This window comes from Suricata suricatta, chromosome 4 (genome assembly GCF_006229205.1).
Source record: "Suricata suricatta isolate VVHF042 chromosome 4, meerkat_22Aug2017_6uvM2_HiC, whole genome shotgun sequence".
Taxonomy (NCBI): domain Eukaryota; kingdom Metazoa; phylum Chordata; class Mammalia; order Carnivora; family Herpestidae; genus Suricata; species Suricata suricatta.
This window is the reverse complement of record NC_043703.1, coordinates 145,565,631-145,580,619: the sequence shown is the minus strand read 5'-3', so window position 1 is coordinate 145,580,619 and position 14,989 is coordinate 145,565,631. Positions and strand designations below refer to the sequence as shown.

Sequence of the window (14,989 nt, the reverse complement as noted above, 5' to 3'; positions counted from 1 at the left end):
TGTTTAAAAAAAATGTTTTTTAAAGATAAACCTTAGCTACTGTTCCTGCTAAGTGTCCAAAATCTGTCATCAACAAAGGCAACTCTGAGTCCTTTATTTGTTACAATTCCTCAAAGAGATGGGCCAGCTAACAAAGGAAAAGAAACAGGAACAGGAAACCAGTGCTGGTAGTACCACTGTACAAATAAACGTGTTAATATCAAAAAAGAGTTTCTGTATAAAGATTCTACGTCTAAGATAAAAAGCAGGTTCTAAATTCTAGGGTTGTTAGACCATCCCTGATAAAAAATTTCCAACAAAATGAAGTCAGCTAGTGGTGCCTGCGTGGCTCAGTCAGTTGAATGTTCATCTAATTCTTGATTTCAGCTCTGATCATGATCCCAGGATTATGGGATTGAGCCCCCTGTCAGGCTTCATACTGAGGGGGTAACCGGCTTAGGATTTTCTCTCTCTCCCTTTGCCCCTCTTCCCTGCTTGCACTCTCTCTCTCTCTCTCTCTCTCTCTCTAAAAGAAAAAAGGGAGAAAACTTAAGTTTAAAAAAAGTAAAGAGATGGGGCACCTGGCTGGCTCAGTCGGTTAAGCATCTGACTTTGGCTCAGGTCATCATGGTTCGTGGATTCAAGCCCCATGTCAGGCTCTGTGCTGACAAGAGCCTGGAGCCTGCTTCAGATTCTGTGCCTCCCTCTCTCTCTGCCCCGTCCCCACTTGTGCTCTGTCTCTGTCTCCCAAAAATAAATGTTAAAAAAAAAAAAAAAAAGAAGTTAGCTAAACCATAGACTTTAAAAAAAAAAAATGGAGCTACTATAGCAACCACTATCGTAATTAAAGTTAGGGCACACCTCTCTCTCAATCGTTCCTCTACTACAATTCTCATGTATGACTGCAAGACAGAGATAAGAGTATATGAATAATAAAATGAGTAAGTTTGACTTCAAAGATATATCAAATTCCAAACTCCAAAAACTTCTTTATCTCCCAATCACTAATAAAATGGTTAGAAAAACTGCCTATTTATTAGGAAGCTTCAGTAATTACAAAACCCACAAAATGTTCTTTTGTTGTGATTATAATACAATGAAACCACAAATTATAAAAAATAAAATAAGTCCTTAAAATTGTTTTAATCTCTACTCCCAAAAAAATCTTGGACCAAGAGGGAAATCACAACTATAATATCCAGGGAAAAGAAGTAAATGAAAGATATAACTATGGAAAAGAAAGCAATGTATTATTTGTAAAAGTATTTCTCTTATACTCTTAAACGACTTGAATTTTTTTTAGCATATTTAATTGACTTCAACAAATATCTAGCACCTTCTATACAGCTGACCCTTGAACAACACGGGTTGCAACTACACAGCACCGCTTATACACAGATTTTTTTGGAATAAACACAGCGCACTATTGTAGATGTATTTTCTCTTATGATCTTAACATTTTCTTCTCTCTAGCTTACTTTAAGAACAGTATATAGTAACTGTAACATACAAAATATGTGTTAATTAACTCTTGCTTTATTGGTAAGGCTTCCATCAGTAGTAGGCTGTAAGTAGTTAAGTTTGAGGGGAGTCCAAAGTAATACTCAGATTTTCAACAGCATAGGGGGTCAGCACCCTAACCCATGTTGTTCAAGGGTCAACTGTAGTTCGATCACATAAAAGTCATCTAAAATATCCAAATTTATGCTCTACCATCCTCAATATACTATCTTCACTGGATTAAGTTAATCCAATTCCACTGTGTCTGAAATATCATTCTCACGTACACCTTTGGTGATGAACCCTTCCTCATTTAAAATGCCTTTTCTCCCCAGACCCATATGAAATTTTAACCTTTTTTAGGGGTGCACATCTCTTTGAAAGTCTGGTGATAGCTATGAAAACTCTTCTAAGAAAAAAAAAAATTCATAGTTAATTTCTGTGGATCACCAGACCCAAGGAAGCTTACGGTAAGTGTGTGATTTTAACCATTCAACATTTTTCTGGTTAAAAGGCCCTGATTCACCTTTGGAGACCCCACCTCCCTCCTTCATTCTCAATCCATATGGTGAGAACAATGGATTCTAGCAAAAAAGCAAGAAATAAAGCACTTTCCAACCTCTTGGCCCTAGTAATTCACTTAGAAATGGCCCGAAGAACCAAAATAAGCTACAAAAGTAGAATAACAAGTAAAAGACTTTTTTTCCCCTCCAAGGAACTACTGTACTTAAAGTTGAATGATAGGAGACTGAAGCTAACAACTTTCAAACATCCAAAAGATGGAGAGACAGAGGCGAGAGAGAGAGAGAGAGAGAGAGAGAGAGAGAGAGAGAGAAAAGAATGCCTTGACAATGCTTTTATTTTTTTTAATATAACTTGTTGTCAGATTGGCTAACATGCAGGGTATAAAGTGTGCTCTTGATTTTGGAGGTAGATTCCCTTGGCTGATCGCTTACATACAACATCCAGTAGTCATTCCAACAAGTGTCTTCCTTAAGGTGCTCTACCATTTTCAGAAACAGTCCTGACATACAGCCCATCCCTAGATCAGGATTAAGAACTCCTAAGATAAATAGATAACAAATCTATTCTGAACCCATACACATGGGTTCATAACAGTAAAGCTAATTATGGTGAATACACCAGCAATTTAGAGCCTGCTAGTCATAAAAAGCTCTTAACCTAACCAAGAAAAAACAAAAACAAAATCATTATACGTTTTTTAAGTTTTGTAAATTCCTGAACTATATTCTCAGAGACCAGTGAAAGCAATGCCTTGAAGCTATAAAGACAAGGCAATTGTCTTAGGCCTGAAGAAATTTACAGACATCCAACACAATCTGGACTCCCATATCCTTGTTCCAAAGACCCAAGCTGAAGTCTCGCCTCACCCATGATGTCGCTCACATCCTCAGTGACACCCATCCTTCTCAACTTTAAGTACTTAAAATGGGCAATTTCAGAACTTAATTATATATATTTTATCATTCCTACTTACCTTAGTCTCTAACTCTTGTTTCCATATAGTGAAATGCACTTATTCACTGAGACAATATAGTCACGGTTGTAATCAAAAGAGAACTAGAAAAAATCTCCTGAAGAGGACAGATAAGCAGGAAATTCCAACTTAGATTTACTGAATTTCACCCTTCTTTCAGAAGAAAACTGAGTCTTCTCAATGGGATTAATACTACCACCACAATAGTCCCACAGAAGTACGATTCTTTTATTTTTTTAGTTTTGTTTTATTATTTATTTTGAGAGATGCACAAGCACAGGGGAGGGGCAGAGGAGAGAGAGAATTCAATGTGGGCTCTGTGCTGTCCGCACACGGGGCTCATTCCCGTGAACTGTGAGATCATGACCAGAGCATAAATCAAGAGATGGACACTTGACAACTAAGTCACCCCCAGGGACTCCCCAAAGGTACAATTTCTATTTAAAGCTCCATGAAAAAGTGGATTAAAATACCTTTTTTCTGCCCTTGCAAAGTTTAAAAGAAAAAAAAAACTGCAGGCACTGTAAAAAGAACTTTACTAAATAGTGAGGGAAAGTTGCACAACACAAGGAAGGAAAAGAACACAATTTGCAGTCACTCTCACAGGAACAGACTTCTGAACCTCACCATGATGACCTTCTCATACCAATATCCCCTGCTCTTACTTCTTCCCTTCTAACCCCTGAGGCGCTGACAGGAGGTCTAGTGAACCACTAGAGTTCATGAAAGATAAAAGTCATCATTCCTCCGCAGTAAGTCCAGTGTTACCTCAAGGTCAGTGACCATGTTACATACTAATGATTCTCCACAAGTCAAAAGAAGATTAAGGTGGGGGGGATGCACATCAATTAGACTGAAATACTAATAGTGGCTCCCACTGGGTAGCAGGACAGTCAGCGATTTGTTTTCCTTTTAACCCTCCCCACATTTTCTATCCTGCACAAGTATTATTTTTACACACAAAAGGGTTTTTTCCCATTATTATGCACTCAAATCTTTGCCTTTATGGATTCTGCTTTTTTAAATATGCTTTCCATAGAACGACACAAATTCAGAGAAACAGAAATATTACCAAATGTGACTACATAGAAATGAAAAATTTGTTACTATCTGTATGCAAATGTACACACACAAACCCATAAACACAGTCTAAATAAAAACAAGGAAAATATATCACACACAGAAAAGGCTGTTATAAATAAATGAGAAGGGGTGCCTGGGTGGCACAGTCGGTTAAGTGTCCAGCTCAGGTCATGTTCTAACAGTGAGTTGGAGCCCCATATCGGGCTCTGCGCTGATGGTGTGAAGCCTGCTTGGGATCCTGCTCTCCTCCTCTCTGCCCCACCCAGCTTGTGCACTCTCTCAAAATAAACAAATTTTTTAAAAAATTTTTAAGTAAATAAATGAGAAAAATGCCAACAATTTTTAAAAAAGGATAGAAAAAGGTAATTTGGAGAAATACAAGTGGTCAGTAAACATCAGAATATATTCAACCACAGCATGCAACCATAAATACAGAAATTGAAGTCAAACCAGATTTGTTCATTTACTGGGTTGAAAAATGAAAAGGTCTGAAAAGCCCATTATCTGTCAGCGTATGGGAAACAGATACTGTCATCCATTGCTGTAAAACGGCACAACCCTTCTGAAGCACAGTTCGGTAGTCTCCAGCCCTGACTGGATAGATCTTTGACCCACCAATTACAATATAAAAATTAATTATACAGCTATATTCTTACAAGAACACAAATAGTATGTACAACATTTACTTAAACTATGTTTATAACATGGTAAATCTGGAATGGCCTAAATTCCAAGAAGTTATTAGGAAAACAGATTACTAATTAACCAAATAATAGAAGAATATGCTATCCAAGGGAGCAATGTGGACACCAAAGAAGAGACAACAAAAGTAAAAATAGACAAAACGAACTATACTAAAATTTAAAATTTATGCATCAAGGGACACAATCACCACAGTGAAAAGCTGACCTACAGAACTGGAGAAAATATTTGCAAATCATATATGTTAAAGAGTTAATATTCAGAATAGTGCTTGCTTCAGCAGCAACTGCACTAAAACTGGGATGATACGGGGCAGCTCAAAGGCTTAGTTGGTGGAGTGTCCGGCTTCGGCTCAGGTCATGATCTCACAGTTCGTGGGTTCGAGCCCCACATCGGGCTCTGTGCTGACGGCTAGCTCAGAGCCTGGAGCCTGGAGCCTGCTTCGGATTCTGTACCTCCCTCTCTCTCTGCCCCTCCCCTGCTCACACTCTTGTCTCTCTCTCTTTCAAAAATAAAACACTAGAAATAAAATTTTTTTAATAAAAAATAAAACTGGGATGATACAAGCAAGGGGCATCTAGGTCGCTCAGGTGGTTAAGCAGCTGCTTCTTGAGTTCACCTCAGAACATGGTCTCACGCTTCATGAGTTCAAGCTCCACCTCAAGCTCTGCCCTGATGACACAGAGCCTGCTTGGGATTCTCTCTCTCCCTTACTCTCTGTCCTTCCCCCCACTCAGCTCTCTCTCTCTCAAATAAACATTTTTAATGTAAAAAAAATAAAGTAATATTAAAATAAAATTGGAACAATACAGAGAAGATTAGCATGGCCCCTATGGCCTGTAAATCTGTGAAGCATTCCTTTATTTTTTCCTTAAAGACATCCAGATGACTAACAGACATGAAAATATACTCAACATCAGTCATCATCAGGGAAATACAAATCAATCACAATGAGATAGCACCTCACACCTGTCAGAATGGCTAAAATTAACAACACAGGAAACAACAGATGTTGGTGAGGATGCAGAGAAAGGGGCACCCTCTTATACTCTTGATGGGAATGCAAACTGCTGCAGCCACTCTGGAAAACAGTATGGAGGTTCCTCAAAAAGTTAAAAATAGAATTACCCTATGATCCAGCAATTGCACTACTAGGTATTTATCCAAAGGATACAAAAATACTAATTTGAAGGGATATATACACCTCGATGTTTATAGCAGCATTATCAACAATAGACAAATCATGGAAATAACCTTAAGTGTTCACCAACTGATGAATGGATAAACAAGTTTTGGTATATAAATACAATGGAATATTACTCAACCATAAAAAAAAAGAATGAAATCTTGCCATTTGCAGCAAGGCAGATGGAGCTATAGTGTATCATGCTAAGGGAAATGAGTCAGTCAGAGAAAGAAAAATACCGTATGATATCACTCATATGGAATTTAAGAAATAAAACAGATGAACATATGGGAAGAGGGGGGAGAACGAAAGGCAAACCATAAAACACAATCATAACTACAGAGAACAAACGGAGGGTTGCTGGAGAAGAGGTAGGCAGAGGGATGGGTTAAATGAATGATAGGCATTAAGGAGGGCACTTGTGAGGAGCACTGGATAGTACATGTAAGTGATAAATCACTAAATTCTACTGACACTAATATTACACTTATGTTAACCAGCTGGAATTTAAATAAAAACTTGAAACTACACACATGTGTGCACGCACACGTGTTAATATTCAGAATATATAAAGAACTACAACTCAAGAACAAAAACTCAAAAATGGGCATAGAATTTGAATAGAAATTTCTTCAAAGAAGATATACAAATGGCCAAAAAGAATATGAAAAGATGTTCAATAATACTAATCATTAGGAAAATGCAAACTAAAACCACAATGTGATTATCACATCATATCCACTAGGATGGCTGCTTTCAAAACAAAAAAACAAAAAAAAACAGAAAATGAGTGTTGATAAGGATGTAGAAAAATTGGAACCTGTGCACTGATGATGAAAAATAGTAGAGTCGTTCCTCAAAAAATTACAAATAGAATCATAATATGAATGCAGCAATATCACTTCTGGTTACATATCCAAAAGAATCAAAGCTAGGGTCTCAAAGAGATACGTGTACACTAATTCACAGCAGTATTATCAACAGCCATAAGGTAGAAGTGTCCACTGACAGATGAATAAATGAAATATGATGCCCACATACAATGGAATACTATTTGGCCTTAAGAAGGAGACTCTGAGACATGCTACAACATGATGGAACCTTGAGCACAATATACCAAATTTTAAAAAAGCTAATCATGAAATGACAAACCTTGTATGATTTCACTTATACAAGGTATCTAGAATAGTCAAACTCCTAGAAATGGAAAACAGAATGGTGGCTGCCAGGTACTGTGGGGGAGGAAGAATGGGGAATTGTTCAATAAATACAGAATATCAGTTTTCTAAGATGAAAACGTTTTAGAAATACATCACACAACAATGTGCATATATTTAATATTACTGAACTGCACATTCTAAGTAAACTTCATGTTATATGTTATTTTACAAATTCTTAAAAAGAGCAATGTGGATAGATGCAAAGATAGTAAATGTTAATGACAGATTCTAGGTGGTAGGTGTGTGGGTATTTTCTGTAAAACTTTCAACTTTGCTGCATGTAAAATTATTCAGAATAAAATATTATGGAAAAAATGAACAATGTAGCACTCTATGAGAAGATATACAGACAGTTGCAGAAGTGTATATAGTATAGTTTAACTTCTTACCCTTAAAAGATGGGGGGGCGGGGAAAAGGGCAGGATTACATATATGGAAAGAAATTCTCTGGCCTTCCACCTTAAAAGCCTTTGTCACTGTGTACCTCTGGAAAAAGAGTTTGAGATATAAAAGTCTATTATTATTCCCTTAAAGATTTGGGATTTTTGTCATGAGCACCTATTATTTGTATTGTAAACATATACATTTATCCAGGCTTACACCCACCTTCTCCCCCATTACAAAGCAAATATTTATTTTCTGACATCTAGCTTCATGGCTTTGCTTTTTACATTAAAAATGTCAACCCTTCTATAATTTTTTTGGTATGTGATATGAAGCAGATACATATATATTTTCCCAAAGATTAATAGGTTTCTCTACACTACCTGTATACTGAATTCTTAAATATACGTCACTTTCTCTGGATTTTCACATCTGTAAAAATGTGACTAAATGGCTCAGTCGGATAAGCATCCAACTTTGTCTCAGGTCGTGATCTCATAGTTCGTGAGTTGGAGCCCTGCATCGACCTCTGTGCTGACAGCTCAGAGGCCTGGGGCCTGCTTCAGATTCTGTGCCTCCCTCTCTCTCTCTCTCTGCCCCTCCCCTGCTCGCTCGCACTCGCTCGCTCGCTCTCTCTCTTTCAAAAATAAATTTTAAAAAATATTCTTGGGGGAGTGTCTGGGTGGCTCAGTAGGTTAAGTGTCCAACTCTTGATTTCAGCTCAGGTCAAGAAGTCATGGTCTGTGAGATGGAGCCCTCCATCTGGCTCTGAACTGACAGCATGGAGCCTATTGAGATTCTCTTTCTCCCCCCCACCCTCTTTCATTCTCTCTCAAAATAAATAAATAAAACATTACTTTAAATATTGTTAGTCTAACCCAGCTGAACGTTCAATTCGTCTTTCAAAGTGGAACTGTACTTGACAAGAACTGAAATTTGTATCATATTGATTCTTCCCATCCAAATACAAATTGGCTCTCTTCAATTTTTCAAGTCTTTCCCTCATCCTTTTCAAGGATTTTATAGTTTTCTTTACCTAGATCCTGCACATTTCATATTCAGCTTATTTCTAAATACTCCACAGTTTTCATTATATTTTGTTTACTATGTTAAAAAAAGAAAAAAGACAGCTAGAAAGACTCAAAATACACGGACATTAAACAGCACACTTTTAAATAATACACAGGCTCTGGGCACCTGGGAGGCTCAGTGGGTTACGCATCCAGCTATTGATCTCAGGTCATAATCTTGTGCTTCATGAGTTCCAGCCGGAAGTCAGGCTCTGCATTGAAAGGGTGGGGCCTGCTTGGTATGCTCTCCCTCTCTCTCCCTCACTCTCTGCCCCTCCCCCCAACCAAATAATTGAACATTTAAAAATAAAATAAATAATACATAGGCTAAAGGAAAAAATCTCCAAAGAAATTTTAATATATTATGAACTAAATGAAAATGAAACCACAAGTTAACAAAATTTCCAGTGCTTAGAAATTTACAACATTGAACACATACATGCATACATTAGGGAAAAAAATCTAAAATTAATAATCCACCTTACGAAACTAGAAAAAGAACAAATTAAATTCAAACTAAACAGAAGAAGATAATATAAATGAGAGCAATAATCTGTGAAACTGGAAATCAATGAGAAAAATCAATAAAACCAAAAGCTGGTTCTCTGAAAAATCAATGTTAATAAACCTAAGACTAAGACAGAAAAAGAAGACACAAATTACTAGTATCATAAATGAAAGAGAGAACATCACTACAGATCCAGTGGGAATTAAAAGGATAATAAAAGAATAAAAGAGGGGGGCACCTGAGTAGCTCAGTCAGTTGAGCATCTGACTTCGGCTCAGATCATGATCTCCCAGTTCATGATTTCAAGCCCCACATCGGGCTCTGTGCTAACAGCTCCGAGCCTGGAGCCTGCTTCAGATTCTGTGTCTGCCTCTCTCTCTCTCAAATAAAAATAAAACATCAAAAAATCCTTTTTTAAGAATATTATGGGGGCACCTGGCTGGCTCAGTTGTTAAGAGCATGCAACTCTTGCTCTCGGCGTTGTGAGTTCAAGCCCCACAACTGGTGTAGAGATGACTTAAAATCTTGTCCCCTCTCTTGTCTCCAGTATCTGGCTTTGGCTCGGGTCATGACCTCCAGGCTCAGAGCCTGGAGCCTGCTTCATATTCTGTTGTTTCTGCCCTTCCCCCACTTATACTCAGTCCCTCTCTCAAAGATAAATATTAAAAAATTTAGAAATTAAAAAATAAAATAAAATAAAATAAAATAAAACCTTGGAGTGCCTGGGTGGCTCAGTTGGTTAAGCTGGTCTCTGCTCAGGTTCCGATCTCACTGTTTGTGAGTTAGAGCTCCGCACTGAGCTCTGTTCTGACAGCTTGGAGCCTGTTTGGGATTCTATCTCTGCCTCTGTCTCTCTCTCTCTCTCTCTCTCTCTCTCTCTCTCAAAATAAACTAAAAAAAAAAGAAAAGAAAAACTCAAGTTTAAAAAATAAAATAAAATCTTAAAAATAAACAAACATCATGAATAACTCTATGCCCATAAATTTGATAACCTAGATGAAATGTATCAATTCCTTGAAAGACACAATCTGTCAAAACTCAACAGAGAAGAAACATTCTGAATAAGCCTGTATATTTTATATTTTTTAATGCTTACTTATTTATTTTTGAGAGAGTGAGCACACAAGCACGGGACAGGCTGAGAGAGAATGACAGAAGTCCAAGCAGGCTCCATGCTGTCAGCGCAGAGCCTGATGCAGTGCTCTATCCCACGAATATGAGATCATGAACTGAGCCCACACAAAGTATCCAACGCTCAACCAACTGAGCCATGAGGTGGCCCTACACCTATATCTTTTAATGAAATAGAATAAATAACTAATAACCTTCCAAAGCAGAAAGCACCAGGCCAATTCACTGGTAAATTCAACTAAGCATTGAAGGGAGAAACTATACCAATGCTGTACAATTTTTTCCAGAAGACAGGAAGGAGCAGAGGGAATGCTTCCATTCTGAGGCTTGCAATACCCTAATACCAAAACCAGACAAAGACACTACAAGAAAACAAAAACAAAAAAGTACAGCTTGAGATCTTTCATTAATGTAAGTGCAAAAATCCTCAACAGTGTATCAGCAAATCAAATCTAACAAAATGAATGATAGCACACAGACTGGGGGTGGCCAGAATTCAAAATGCCACCAACTGGCAAAGTTTAGCAAATTTCCCGCTCCAGTATCCCTCAATCTAAATTCAACACAGCCCAAAACCTGGATATGGGAATCAGTGTAGATAGAGTTCCATTAGGATAGGAGTCTCGTAATACTCACCAACAAAGAAGGAATTTCTCCATTTTATTTCTTAAAACTGAAAGGAGGGAAACCTTCCCCTCCATATCAGAGGAGTTAGGGTCCAAAAAAAACGAGACAAAACCCCATCACTCTTTTCCCCTCTCTTGTCTCCTGCTGCTTGGCCGAAGGAGGACATAATCGTAGGAAATACAGCGTAAAATAAAGAAATTTCTGGCCAAAGATGAAAAATGGGGAGTCCCCCCAATTCAGAAAGTACTGGGAAGACTGCAGACAAAAAAAACTCATGAAAGCCTTTAAAACTGTGTATGAACTCCTCAGCTAGCACCTGAGCTATGCACACATGGACTGGACACTAAAACAGTACACACAGACTTTGAGAACTGAACTGTGGGATAGATCGGGGTCAGCAAAACTTTTCTATAAAGAGCCAAACAGTAAATATTTTAGGTTTTGTGGGCCAGTGTCTGTTGCAACTACTCAACTATGACCACCAAAGTACGAAAGCAGTCACAAAAAATACAAACAAATGGGCATGGCTATGTTCCAATAAAATCTTACTTATAAAAACAGGCAAGGAACTAGATCTGGCCCACAGGCCATAGTTTCACAACCCAAAGGGAAGACCACCAGCAAACCCCACATAGTATGATGGTTCACACAAAGGAAAAGTCTAAATAGCAGCAAAAAAAACCTTTGAAGTCCTAACTGACATTGAAACAACAACCCACAGAAGGCTGGTCAAAACCTGAAGCCTAAACACAATCCAGCCAACTGTTTGCTAAAATAAAACTATTAACATTCTCCATGTAATTTAAACAAGAGACAGAGTATCGATTACAATTTAAATTTACATAGTGTACCAAACCCCAGGAAAACCTCAACTTGCTTGGGAAAGAAAATCAAAAGACAGAAACAAGAAGCTAACACTGATATGGGAAATACTTCATAAAGACTTAAAAGTAACTATTATAAAAATGCTCCAAGTAAAGATAAACACTTTTTTTTTTTAACATTTATTCATTTTTGAGAGAGAGACATAATGTGAGTGGAGGAGGGGCAGAGAGCGAGGGAGGCACAGAATCTGAAGCAGGCTCCAGGCTCTGAGCTGTCAGCACAGGGCCCCAGGTGGGGCCCGAATTCATGGACGGCAAGATCATGACCTGAGCTGAAGTTGGACACTTAACCAACTGAGCCACACAGGTGCTCAGTACAAGTGTGCTAGGTAAACACACTTGAAGGAAGAGAAAGATACAAAGTAGAATATAAAGAACCAAATGGAGGGGCACCCGCGTGGCTCTGGAGGGGCATCTGTGTGGCTCAGTTGGTTAAGCATCTGACTTGGCCTCAGACTTTGGCTCAGGTAGTGATCTCATGGTCTCTGAGCTCCAGCCCCGTCAGGCTCTCTGCTGACTCAGAGCACAGAGCCTGCTTCAGATTCTGTGTCTCCCTCTCTCTCTGCCCCTTTCCCACTTGCACTGTCTCGCTCTCTCTCTCAAAAATAAACATTAAAAATTTTAATAAAAAAAAAGAACCAAATGGAAAGTTTAGAACTGAAAAATAAACCAAACAAAAAAAACCCCACCTTATCCACCTCATCAAATAAATCAATAACAGAAGAGGAAGTCAACAGGGGCGCCTGGGTGGCTCAGTCGGTTAAGCATCCAGCTTCGGCTCAGGTCATGATCTCACGATTGTGGGTTCGAGCCCCACGTTGGGCTCTGTGCTGACAGCTAGCTCAGAGCCTGGAGCCTGCTTTGGATCCTGTATCTCCCTCTCTCTCTGACCCTCCCCTGCTCACACTCTCTCTGTCTCTCAAAAATAAATAAAAATCATAAAAAAAAAAAGAAAAAAAAAAGAAGAGGAAGTAAACATGAAAACAGAGAAAAGAAATTATCTAATGATTGAATTAAAAAAGTACACTCAAAATTTAAATTTTTGTATGCCAAAGGACAAATCAAGAAAATGAAAGAACAGGGGCATCTGGCTGGCTCAGCTGGTGGACCATGCAACTCCTAAACTCCAGATTGTTGAGTTTGAGTCCCATATTTGGTATAGAGATCACCCCTAGGTGGCTCAGTTAAACATTGGACTCTTGTTGAGGTCATGATCATACAATTCCGTCAAGGGACTGAGCTCTCAGGAGGAGGGGACGAGGAAGGAAAGGGGGAGAAGGAGGGGAAGAAGGAGGGGGAGGAAAGGGAGGAAAGGGAGGAAAGGGAGGAAAGGGAGGAAAGGGAGGAAAGGGAGGAAGGGGAGGAAGGGGAGGAAGGGGAGGAAGAGGAGGAAGGAGAGAAGGGAGAAAAGGGGGAGGAGGGGGAGGAGGGGGAGGAGGGGGAGGAGGGGGAGGAGGAAGAGGAGAAGGAGAACAAGAACAAGAACGAGAATGAGAACAGAATAGGAAAGGAAGACTTCCCAACTGATTTTTATGAGGCCAGCATTATCCTGATACCAAAACTTAGACACAGATGATACAAGACAACTAAAGATTAATATCCCTCATGCACATAACTGTAAATGTCCTCAACAAAATAATAGCAAATCCAGCTATATATAAAAACCACAGGAGCGTCTGGGTGGCTCAGTTGCTTAAACCAGCAATTCTTGATTTCAGCTCAGATCATGATCTCAGTTTGTGAGACTGAATCCCACACTGGGCTCCACACTTGAGCAGTTGAGCCTGCTTGGGATTTTCTTTCCCTCCCTCTCTCTCTGCCCCTCCTCCACATGCACATGTACACCCTCACTCTCTCAAATAAACATTAAAATATTTTTAATATTTTAAATATTAAAGTTTTAATATAAAATATTTTTAATGTTTATTTATGTGTTTTGAGAGCGAGAGAGCAAACTGGGGAGGGACAAAGAGAAGGAAAGAGAATCCTAAGCAGGCTCCATGCCATCAGCGCAGAGACCCACAGCAGGACAGGCTCTCACAAACCATGAGACCATGACCTGAGCTTAAATCAAGAGTCAGATGCTTAACTGACTGAGCCACCCAGCACCTCAGTAAATAAAGTTAAAAACAAAACAAAACCATAGGGGCACCAGGGTGGCTCAGTAACTGGGACATCTGACTTTTGATTTCAAGGCAATGAGTTCAAGCCTCACATTGTGTGGAGCCTACTTTTTAAAAAGTTTTTTTTTTAATTTTTTTAATTTATTTTTGAGAGACAGAAAGAGCACGAGCAGGGGAGGGTCAGAGGGAATGGGAGATACAGAATATGAAACAGGCTCCAGGCTCTGAGCTGTCAGCACAGAGCCTGGATGCGGGGCTCGAACCCACAAACCGTGATATCATGACCTGAGCCGAAGCCAGACGCTCAACCGACTGAGCCACCCAGGCGCCCCTATTTTTTTAATGTTTTATTTATTTTTGAGAGAAAGAGAGCACAAGCAGGGGAGGGGCAGAGAGAAAGGAGACAGAGGATCCGAAGCCGGCTCCATGCCACCCACAGCAAGCCTGATGTGGGGCTCGAACCCACAAACTGTGAGACCAAGACCCAAGCCCAAGTTGGATGTTCAACCAACAGAGCCATCCAGTCTCCCCCAAGAAGTTTAAAAAGCATAATACAATACAACCAAGCGAGATTCCCCCCCCCCACAGAGGAATGCAAAGGCAATTCAAAATTTGAAAACCAATGTCATCCACCATATTAACAGTCTAAAACTTAAAAGCATATGATCCTAGGAATTGATTCAGAAAAGGCATCAAACAAAATTCAACATTCATTCATGACTCTCAGTAAACTAGAAATAAAAGGGAGCTTGGTCAACCTGACAACAAGTATTTACAAAAAACCTACAGCTAATACACTAACAAATGAAAGACTGAATACTTTCTCCTGTAATCATAAAAAAAGTTTCTGCAAAGCACATATTCAGCAAAGGACTTACACCCAGGATGGATAAAGAATTCTCAAATCTCAACAGCAGAACAAACCACCCAACTACACAGTGGACAAAAGACCTGAACAGACACTTCATACACTTGGAAAATAAGCATGTAAAAAGATGCTCAACAGAGTGACGTGGCACACGACAGGTGCTGAGAACACCTGTGACCTTGCTCCTTCCTCTTTCTTGACTCCATCTTCTCAGTAGCAGCTGCAG

The 14,989-nt window shown here is 39.1% G+C and overlaps 1 protein-coding gene and 1 pseudogene across 2 annotated transcripts in view; one reads left to right on the top strand and one right to left on the bottom strand.

Moving 5' to 3' along the window:
• ASXL2 (ASXL transcriptional regulator 2) overlaps positions 1–14,989 on the bottom strand; it is a 127,898-nt gene that overhangs the window by 97,928 nt on the left and 14,981 nt on the right. The gene's annotated exons all lie outside the window — the stretch shown is intronic.
• LOC115290942 lies at positions 5,529–5,629 on the top strand (annotated as a pseudogene).